The following is an 11033-nucleotide window of genomic DNA, read 5'->3' as shown; positions in this document are numbered from 1 at the left end:
CCTCTTTCCTGTAATCAATAAAGTTGTGGCCATTTTCGCCCATTAACCTAAATTTGGTGTCCGGTGTCTTTATTTACTTCATCTTGGGGATGGGGCAGGAATCGCCACGCAATGGAGTTACAATGATATAACTGGCTGAGTGTGGCTGTCCTGGCTCCCCTAGATCACTGATTCCTTCTTCCAAGTCAGCCTCCAACCCCCCCTTCTCCCTGATGCCATTTGCGCACAGCATGCAAATACTCTTTTCTAATTAATAAAGTACTTTTCTTCCTTTCAACGGGCATGTTTCAGCAGTGGACTGACGGTAGTCCTGCTGTCTCCGCTATAATTCTGAAACCAGCCTTCCCTCTAGCCAGAGAATAGAAACCATGAGCTGCCTGTAGGTTTCGCTTCTGGAAGAGCGGAACCTTTGCCTGAGTGACAGATGGGCTGACAGTCAGGAGTAATGTGAATTTTAAGCTGCCAAAAAAGCAGGGCAGTAAGGCAGCAGAGGAGGAGAGCAAAGGCTAAGAAGAAGAAAATAAAATTTCAGTTAGCGCTGAATTGCACGTTGAGAGATGCAGAGCGGTACAGCCCTCTTTGGCCTGCACCATTTGCTCCAGAGAGAAGGGGATGACAGGTATCTGAATGCTTGTCCATATAAATGAACTCCTGATCCCTGAGAAACCAGTATGACTGAGAGAATGTGAGGTCAGGAGCTACCCCATTATCTCTGACTACTAGGCAGGCTGGCTGGGGCAAATGGGAGGCCACTAACGTCTAGATGAGGCCAATGGCTTATCTAGTGCAGCATCCTGTTCTCACAGTGGTCAGCCAGACCTGAGTGCAAGCAGGACCCAAGCACAAGAGCACTTTCCCCTCCTGTGGTTCCCATCAAATGGTATTCAGAAGCATTGCTGCCTCCAACTCTGGAGGCAAAGCGTAGCCACCATGGTTAGCAGCCATCTCATCCAGGAATTTGTCCAATCTTCTTTTCAAGCACACGTCTGACTCCGTATAAGGCAGCTCCTACATTCGTCGAGTGATGCACTAATATTGGTTATAGATGACCATTAGGCCCCAAAGGAAGCAATTAGGTAATGAACGGAGTAATGGACGAATTGTGAGATTGGCTGACCAGAGTGTATGGGCAAATGTATCTTGCTATTTCTATCCACGGTAATGAAAATTGGTTCTTTGGATTTGGAGGATTCCTAACCCCCATCGGCCCACAAAGAGAGGCAACAGAAAAACCCAAACACTTCTGTCTGCTAAGGGTTGATTGATAGCTACACTTACACACAAATGCATCTGCTTAGCAACTAACAGCTCACAGGAGGAGAGGAATTCCTGAAGGTGGTCAGACGCAAAAGAGGATGGGGCCCATGCACCTTAAATAGTTATGTAGAAGAGACAATTTCAGCAGGCATGGCATGCAGTGGAGCTATTAAAGGTGCTCGAGCCCTCACCTGTTTTGCATCTTTTCACCCTAAACTTCATGATGCAATAGCAGATATATGTGAGCACATTGACACCACACATTTAAAGCGATATCACACCACTTTAAACAGTCATGGCTTCCCCTGAAGGATCTTGGCAACTGCAGGCTGTTAAAGGTGCTGAGAGTTTTTAGGAGACCCTTGTATCCCTCATGCAGAGTTCCCTGGGAGGAGAGATTGATTGCTAAACCACTCCATAAATTGGGAGGGGAAACAGGGACCTCCTAACAACCCCCAGCACTGTGAACAAACTAGAGTCCCCATGATTCTTTGGGGGAAGCCATGACCTGTTGAAAATGTTATAATAGTGCTTTAAATATATGGTTGCGGATGTAGCCATAAAGAATTCTTCCCATAAATATAAGAAATCAATTTTCCCATATGTCCATACCAGTGGTACCTCGGGTTACAGATGCTTCAGGTTACAGACACTTCAGGTTACAGACTCCGCTAACCCAGAAATAGTACCTCGGGTTAAGAATTTTGCTTCAGGATGAGAACAGAAATCGGGCAGCGGCGGCGCAACAGCAGTGGGAGGCCCCATTAGCTAAAGTGGTACCTCAGGTTAAGAACAGTTTCAGGTTAAGAACAGACCTCCAGAATGAATTAAGTTCTTAACCAGAGGTACCACTGTATATTATTTAAAAGGCTAGGCAAATCTCTGCGGAGCTTGCTTTTTATAATAAAGATTGAATGAGCGAATACTGTGCTTTCTCCCTGGCTATTAAAAATTAACTCTTCTATAGACCAAGGCACTCTACTGACCTTTCTTCAACAAGGAGTATAACTGTGAGCAAAATTAGCGTTTTAGTATAAAAAGGGGGGGCTCAGGGGGATTGAGATTCGAAAGCCAGGCTGTCGTTTTTCATTAGCGCCCCAACAGAAACAAGTAACAGCTCACTGGATCAAATCCACTTCTCCTCTGCACCTTTTGTATACATATCCAAGAGGTTCCTAAAAATATCCTTGCTGAATATATAAAACACTACACTCAGCTGATTAAAAAACCTGGAAGCAGCTAAGCAGAAAAATCAAATCAGGCTCCTGTCGTGTGTGGGCTTTGTTTTTTTTTTCCTGTTTGTGGTCCATAAGTAGCAATGAACTGGACTGAGAAATGAATGGGGAGCTGTGCACAAAAGGTGGTGAGTTGTGGCCAGACCCATGAATGGCCTAATCTGCAGGGGCTCCTTTGTGGCATTGAGGATTCCAGCGGATGATTCATTTATTTGCACCTTCTTGCTGAGGGCCAGATTTGACACAGTGGTTTTTGGAAAACAAATGGTATATATGCCATGGGTGTGTGTGGGGGAATCTGGATCAGAACCCTGGGGGCTTTAATTTTTAGTCTCCCATTGCAATCCCAGTGCAGATTGTAGGGTAGTGAGATGGCTCCCTTTGGAGCAACTGGACGTTTTCTCCCCCAGTGTAAATAGCCAGTGCAGACTGTGGCCATAGCAGGGTTCAAAGGGTTAACTTCCACTACTCTGCACCCATTGTCCAGATCAGGCTTAGCCTCCTACACACACATGCACCTGAAATCTACTTTTTAAGAGCTGCTCATGAATTTCTACTTGTATGAATGGCGCCTCTCCTAATTGGGCCCTAAGGTAGCATTTCTTGAATGTCTGAGGTTAGAAATGCAGACACATTTGGGTCTTGCACCCCAAAAGGTTTATTTTTAGAGTGCATAAAGCCAAAACTGAAAATCCCACCTGTTCCTGTCTGATTCACAGGAGATGAAATTAGGAGGCATGTATGCAATCAAATTATCACCATTATTAATTAGCATTTTTACACACTCTCCACCGTAAGACCCCAGGGTGGTGTTACAACAATATCAAAATACAATATTGAAATGATTATTTTTTTTAAAAAAAAAATTACAATAAGCAGAATAGGGTGGGTCCTGATCTATAGCTATAGCTACAGACCCTCCAAGTGTCCCTATTAAGGCCTGAATTTACTGAAGCCATCCCGGTTTCTGATTTGATCCCGGAATGTCCTGCTTTTCCTAAGGATGTGCCTATTTTCATGAGAAATGTTTGAGAATGAGGAGTTATGTGATCTCCAAACTAAGTTACTTAGTTACTTAACTATACAACTTTTAGAAGACATCTAGACATCTGAAGGCAGCCCAATAGAGGAAAGTTTTTTATGTTTAATGTTTTATTATGGTTTTATATGTGTTGGAAGCCACTCAGAGTGGCTGGGGAAACCCAGTCAGATGGGCAGCGTATAGATACTACTACAGTGGTACCTCGGGTTACATACACTTCAGGTTACATACGCTTCAGGTTACAGACTCCGCTAACCCAGAAATAGTGCTTCAGGTTAAGAACTTTGCTTCAGGATGAGAACAGAAATCGTGCTCTGGCGGCACAGCGGCAGCAAGAGGCCCCATTAGTTAAAGTGGTACTTCAGGTTAAGAACAGTTTCAGGTTAAGTACGGACCTCCAGAATGAATTAAGTACTTAACCCGAGGTACCACTGTACTACTACTACTACAATGATGATGATGATGATGATGGACACCTCTATTTTCATTGGAGAAATGTTGGAGGGTATGCAACTATCTCAGGTTAAGGGGAAAAGCCATGTCTTCTGCACATGATAAAACCATACAATGCAGCTGGCTGGTGTCCCTCTGTGAGGAGGGAATTCCGTAGCTTAGGGAACACCAAAGAGTATGATGTATGTTTGGTGAAAGGGAACTGAATCCAGACACCCACTTCTCCCAACCGTTGAGCAGCACTTTCAAGACTGAGAGCATCAGTCACCTGTTTCTCCAGTAAAGGGGGGAGTGCAAATTTGGACCCTTAACCACAGTGCTCTCTTGATCCAGCAAGATGTGTTCTGTTGTATCTGATTCTAAAGAAATTGAGTAGAATGAGAATTCTTTTCCAAAAAAAAAATGTATGTGCCTAAGATAGCCTCTTTTGTTTAATATAGATGGGCTAAACACATTGCAAACTAGGTTAACTTTGGAGATTTTTTAAACACACAGACACCCCGGCCTGAGTTATCAGCTCTGAATTCAAAGCAATACATCTTTTATATATATATTTAAAAATGTTTGATCTTCTGCCCACCTGACAGTGTGTTTAAAAGGCATGATAAAATGTGGTTTTTAATCTTCTTGGCGCTATTTGGACTACATCCTGTACGATGCGTTTTCCTCCTTCTCCCTCTCCTCCTTCCCTTTCAATTGCGAATGTGTAGGAGTTTCGTGTTTTGCAAGGTTAAGTCAATACGTATCTCATCTTTTAAAAGTGTTAATTGGTAAGGCTTCAGGCCTCTGGAAGAAAGAATGAATGTATATGGAAAGGTAAATATGCAGTGGTTGTAATTATGGCATTTTCGAAAATGTCCTACTCAATACAAACACAAGCAAATGCCCTAACAAATGCCAAGGCTCAAAATCAGAGAGGATAGCATTGCAGCCTTAGCCACTTAGCTACATTACCTTGATCCAGGGAGCTAATTATTGAGTTCTTAGGTAATGTCAGTATATATATATATATATATATATATATATATATATATATATATAGACATTACCTATATATATGAGGTCTGAATTTACATCTTTCCCACTTCCTCTTTCAGCTCTATGTGCTTTTCAGGGCACAGATCAACTCTACTAGATTTATTTCATTTCATTTCTTTATTTCTGTGCATGCTTTCTCTCTTTCTTTATGGAGGCACTGATCTGGAGGAGGATGAGAGAAATTATCCACATAGGGGCCACACATGGCACTAAAATCCAAATGTGCCCACAAAGCCTAAAAACCGCAAGAAGCTCATTGAACACACACGCGTTGGGGCTGCCACCCCTGACCACTGTGCTCACCAACCTACTTTACCCCATACCTGGCCAACACGTCACCCACCCCCTCTCCTATCCCCTCACAGCTCACCCCAAGACCCTCCTCTTCATGTTACCTGGCTGCAGCTGCATTTAATGGTGGGGGATATGCTTTAGAGAGTATTTTGGCAAACTGCTCTCTGAAGCACCTGCCTGCTTCCATTAAACAGCTTCCCTGGGCTGTATGCCACCCTCACTGCTTGCTCGCTCACCTGCCGGCTGTTTTGTCATCATGTGGTTGCCTAGTGGTGGCAGTGCAAACCTTAGCATGATGATAGCCTTATATTTTATGTACATAGGAAGATATATGACTGAACAAGATCCATCCAGCTCAGCATCCTGTTTCTTACTGGACACGCCCAAGCGTGCAATCACACTATACGTAATTCTTAGGTACCTCAAGCTTATAAAGTCAACCTTCCCTTTTTTTGCAGAAAATCCCCTTATTCCAGCGCCGTTTCCCATTGCTTCCTGCTGCTATCCTGCATTGTTAGATATCCCGTAGACTGTCCCCGGGATAGGTGAGGCTGCTGATCCCTTATTTTCGAGGCTGCTGATCCCTTATTTTCAAATCTGAAAGTTGACAGCTATGTACCAGACATCCCCGTTTCCTGGGGACAGTCTCAGGATTTGTGAATAATTCCCTGGACAAATTTCATTCCTGGAATGTCCCTGGATTTCATCTAATGTCCCTGGGAAACACAGCAGCAGCAGTCTCAGCAGCCCAGAGCAGTTGGCTCTGGCTGGCTTCAGGAGCTGCTCAGAAGTCCCCATATGATGGTGGTTCAAGGGCTCTAAGATGCAGCTTCTGGGGTGCCACCACCTTCCCTGACCCCAGCAACTAAGCTGTGAAGGGCGGCTTCATGCTTCCTATCAGAGCAGCCTCCCAACTCCTACTTCTGTGCAAGCAGGAGCAGGGCGGGGATCTTTCAGCTGTGAAGGGAGGCTTCACGTTGCCTATCAGAGCTTGCGTGCAAGCAGGAGGGGGCAGCGAATTCTCAGTTAGGCAATGAGAAGCCTCCCTTCCCAGCTGAGGGATCCCCGCCCCCTCCTGCTTGCACGCAAGTAGGAATGGGATTAGGGCTGCTCCAATGGGAAGGGAGGCATCGCGCTGCCCGAGCCTCGCCACTGCTCTCGGCCCTCCTTCTCCACCTTCCATGCCTGACCCACCACGCACCGCTTCCCCACTCCCACCACGAAAGAACCAGCAACTCAGGGGCTGCCCAGGCCCATGGAGAAAGGAGATAGAAGCCTTGGAGGTAGGGGAAACATGGCGGTTGAGGTCAAGGCGGTGGCCACCCTCTGCCACTGCCATTGCTGAAGCATCAACGTCCCAAACGTTTATTTATTTATTTATTTATTTATTTATAGTGTCCCCTGATTCACTGAAAAAATCTGGTAACCTTATTACAAAGCAGTTTGGGGCTAACACCTTTTTGTGTGATTGAAGATTGCTCATTGCTCTCAAGACCTACAAAGAGATAACCTCTGAACATCTCTAAACATTTCCATTGATTCCCCTCGATTTACATACCAGTTCTGTATCCCAGGAACACTCGGAAGAGGAGGTAGCGCTGAGATATTGTAATACGCCGAGGGACTGAAATATTGATGAGAGAACTGCAGTTGCAGAGGATGTGCATACCTGAGATCAAAACCATCCCTTCCTCACTCCTTATATATTAAGATAAATGTGCCATTGGGGGAAAGGCTTTCGCAATGGGTTCCTGACAGCTTTATGAACACGGAGAGATGTCAAGCATACCCAATCACACTAAGGTTATTGGGGGCGGGGGGATATTTTGAGGAATATTAGAGGTTTTTAAGCAGATGTTAGATGGGCATTTGTCATGGATGCTTTAGTTGAGATTCCTGTATTGCAAGGGGTTGGACTAGATGCTAAGGTAAAGGTAAAGGGACCCCTGACCATTAGGTCCAGTCATGACCGACTCTGGGGTTGCGGTGCTCATCTCACTTTATTGGCCGAGGGAGCTGGCGTACAGCTTCCAGGTCATGTGGCCAGCATGACTAAGCCGTTTCTGGCGAACCAGAGCAGCACACGGAAACACCGTTTACCTTCCCGCCGGAGTGGTCCCTATTTATCTACTTGCACTTTGATGTGCTTTTGAACTGCTAGGTTAGCAGGAGCAGGGACTGAGCAGCGGGAGCTCACCCCGTTGCAGGGATTCGAACCACCAACCTTCTGATTGGTAAGTTCTAGGCTCTGTGGTTTAGCCCACAGCTACAATGCTACAATTTTATGATTCCTTGATTCTGAGAGTTCCCTAGGAAGAGGGACTGACTGTTAAACCAAGCTGGGAACTGTAGCTCTGTGAGGGGAATGGGAGTCTCCAAACACCTCTCAGCACCCTTAACAACCTACCGTTCCCAGGATTCTTTGGGAAAAGTCAAAGCTATTTAACTGTATAGTGCAAGTGGGCCCTGTGTATGGACTAGGGGAGCACGATCCCATCTTATCCTTTGCCTCAGGTAGCAAAATGTTTTGGTTCAGCCTTGCTCTGCTGGGTGTAGGGTTCATTTCACAGATTGGCTTTGGCTGTACATTTCAAGCACATGCACGCACAGCAAAAAACAACAACTTTGGGAACTGTACTTTGTTAATGGCACTGGGAATTGTAGTTCTGTGAGGGGGAAGTTGCAGTTTTCAGGATCATTTGGAGGGGGGCTTTAAATGTATAGGGACGGTAGCCAATGCTAGCCTTCCTTGGAGTAGACCCATTGAGATCAATTAAGTACCCTATGTGCATTTAGTTCAATGGGTCTACTCTGAGTAGGGTTTAGTTGACTGCAATCCATGCTGTGTATGCAACCCTTACATGATCTTGGGAAAGGTTTCCTCTGCCTATGAGATATTCAGAAAAATGCCAAGAAAGTGAATGAGCATCTGACAGTCACGAGAAGATAGGGACAGCATGCAGGGAATAAGTACAGCACGGTTTGGTGACTAACAAAAGACGAATAAAATTGGAAAATGATGGGGAAGCAATTTTCTACAATAAGTATATTTGACAGAGAAGGGGGGGTGTTGAGGGGGGGACACACCACTCTTAAGGATACCTTTATAAACGAAGTGCTTTTTGCTTTGGAAGCAGATCTCCTCCTGAAGGTGACTGAGTTGTAAGACTAACTACTGCTATTTTATTTTTCTGTTGCTATTTTTATGGATGAGCTTTGATTTTTCTTTTTCTTTTTCAAGCGTGGAGAAGAGAAAGCTTTTTTTAATAATAAAAAAAGTTCTCCTTTGTTGCCCTGGGATTCTATTGAACCTGCTCTCTTTTCTTACAAATCTTGTCATATTTCTATAATCGTTCTTCCAGTGGGTTCCTTTTGTACCTCGTCACACAAAAGGAGCAAATGGTTAAGTTGTTTTCTTCTTCTTCTTCTTCTTCTTCTTCTTCTCTCTCTCTCTCTTTTTTTACTATGATTATTACAGTTTCCACACTTGAGAAAGCCCTTTCAGGAATATGATGAGCATTGGAAACATCCATCGCAGGTCATGTTCTTTCTCTCTTGCTGGAAAAGCCTTTTCAATATAGGGCCATTGTATACAGAACGACAGACGTGTGACTGAAATAAATCCCCTCATTTCTTTACTGTGGCCTGGTTCCCACTTCACACATCATGGTAAGCCAAACTGTTGCTTACTGTGTGAGAGGAACTTCTCTCAATTTCATTGCACATATTCTGAAGATGGACCTCTGTAACCTTAATTTTGACACTTCAGGTGTATATTTTTGGACCTACCTAGTTTTTGTACTCATAAGTTGTTTCAAACTGTTTTAAGTACAGTGGTACCATGGGTTAAGTACTTAATTCGTTCCGGAGGTCCGTACTTAACCTGAAACTGTTCTTAACCTGAAGCACCACTTTAGCTAATGGGGCCTCCTGCTGCCGCTGGAGCATGATTTCTGTTCTCATCCTGAAGCAAAGTTCTTAACCTGAAGCACTATTTCTGGGTTAGCGGAGTCTGTAACCTGAAGCGTATGTAACCTGAAGCGTATGTAACCTGAAGTACCACTGTAACCTGTTTAAATGCTGTAACCCACCCTGGGACCTTAGGGTGAAGGGCAGGTAATAATTTTATTATCATCATCATTTTATTATTTTTATTTATAAATTTTCTATATTGCCCTTCGTCTGAAGATCTCAGGGTGGTTCACAATAAAAAAGTCAGAAAAATACATACCACAGTAACAAACCAAAACAATTACCAACACCCCACCCCCAAATTAAAAGGCCAAACTCAGGGAATAGAGGAATGTGGGTTTTTTCCCCTGGTGCCTAAAGATATGTAACAAAACTGCCAGGCAAGTCTCCTTGGGGAGAGCATTCTACAAGCTGGGAGCCACTGCAGAAAAGGCTCGCTCTCGTGTTGCCCCTCTCCAGACCTCTCTTGGAGGAGGCACAAGAATTCAAGTCTGTGGAGATTGTGTTTTCCAACTGTGGAGGCAGAACATAGCCATCATGGTTAGTAGTCATTGCTATCCCTCTCCTCCATGAAGTTGTTCAGTCCTCTTCTCAAGCCATCTAGAGACTCAGCTACATTAGTAAAGAAACAGCAATTTGAATGCACTGTAAACATGCAACACCAAATGGCACCAGAGAGCAGTAAATTTTGAAACACGGTTTTCCATAGAGATTTTTTTCATTTGTTAAAATGATCTAATGCCTGACTTATTTATAGTGCCCCCCCCCGCCTGTGTTTAAATCCACCCTAGGTTGCACACAAAGCTTTCTAGAAATCCTTGATTTCATGCAAAAAAATTTAGTGATATCTTAAGAGGTGTCCAAATGCATAGCGGATAAACAAACAGCTTTCCAAAGCATACAGTAGATTGTTGCCATTATTGACAATGAGAAACCTTAACACAATTACTGAATTTAGGTAATAAAAAGTCCCAAGCAATGAACATACGTGTGTGTGTGTGTGTGTGTGTGTGTGTGTGTGTGTGTGTGTTCTTCAACAGAGTTGAAAGATAATATCCCCCTTGCACTTCTTTCCTCCTGCTATAGACACTGCATTTGAACTGAGCCGGAACAATTGTTTGTGCAAGACTAATGAGAGAAGCTTGAGATGGTCCCTGCAGAGTTGTGGGAAGGTCAAATCCAGCCAGCTTTCATTAGCAAAGCTCTCCATTCCTTACAAAAGAGAGGAAGGCCTTTATACCCGCCAATCACAAGACTGGCCTTTGAGTTAGAGGAAAGATTTCACATCTTTGCCGGGGGGGGGGGGGCAGGTTCTGGCGGAAATAATTTTTATATTTATCCCAACTCTTTGAAGTGTTTGTATGTAACAGAAGAAGCTCATAGCTAAACAAAAGCACACTGCACAATTATTTGCCCACATCAGCATACAGACTTTCACTGTTACCTCTCCTTAAAGGTAAAGGGACCCCTGACCATTAGGTCCAGTCGTGTCTGACTCTGGGGTTGCGGCGCTCATCTCGCTTTATTGGCCAAGGGAGCCAGCGTACAGCTTCCAGGTCAAGTGGTCAGCATGACTAAGCTGCTGCTGGTGAACCAGAGCAGCACACAGAAATGCCGTTTACCTTCCCGCCAGAGCAGTACCTATTTATCTACTTGCACTTTGACATGCTTTCAAACTGCTAGGTTGGCAGGAGTAGGGACCGAACAATGGGAGCTCACCCCGTCGCGGCGATTCAAACCGC

This window comes from Podarcis melisellensis, assembly GCF_964234715.1.
Source record: "Podarcis melisellensis genome assembly, chromosome: 8".
Classification (NCBI taxonomy): Eukaryota; Metazoa; Chordata; class Lepidosauria; order Squamata; family Lacertidae; genus Podarcis; species Podarcis melisellensis.
The sequence above is the reverse complement of the archived record's forward strand: the minus strand, read 5'-3'. Positions refer to the sequence as shown.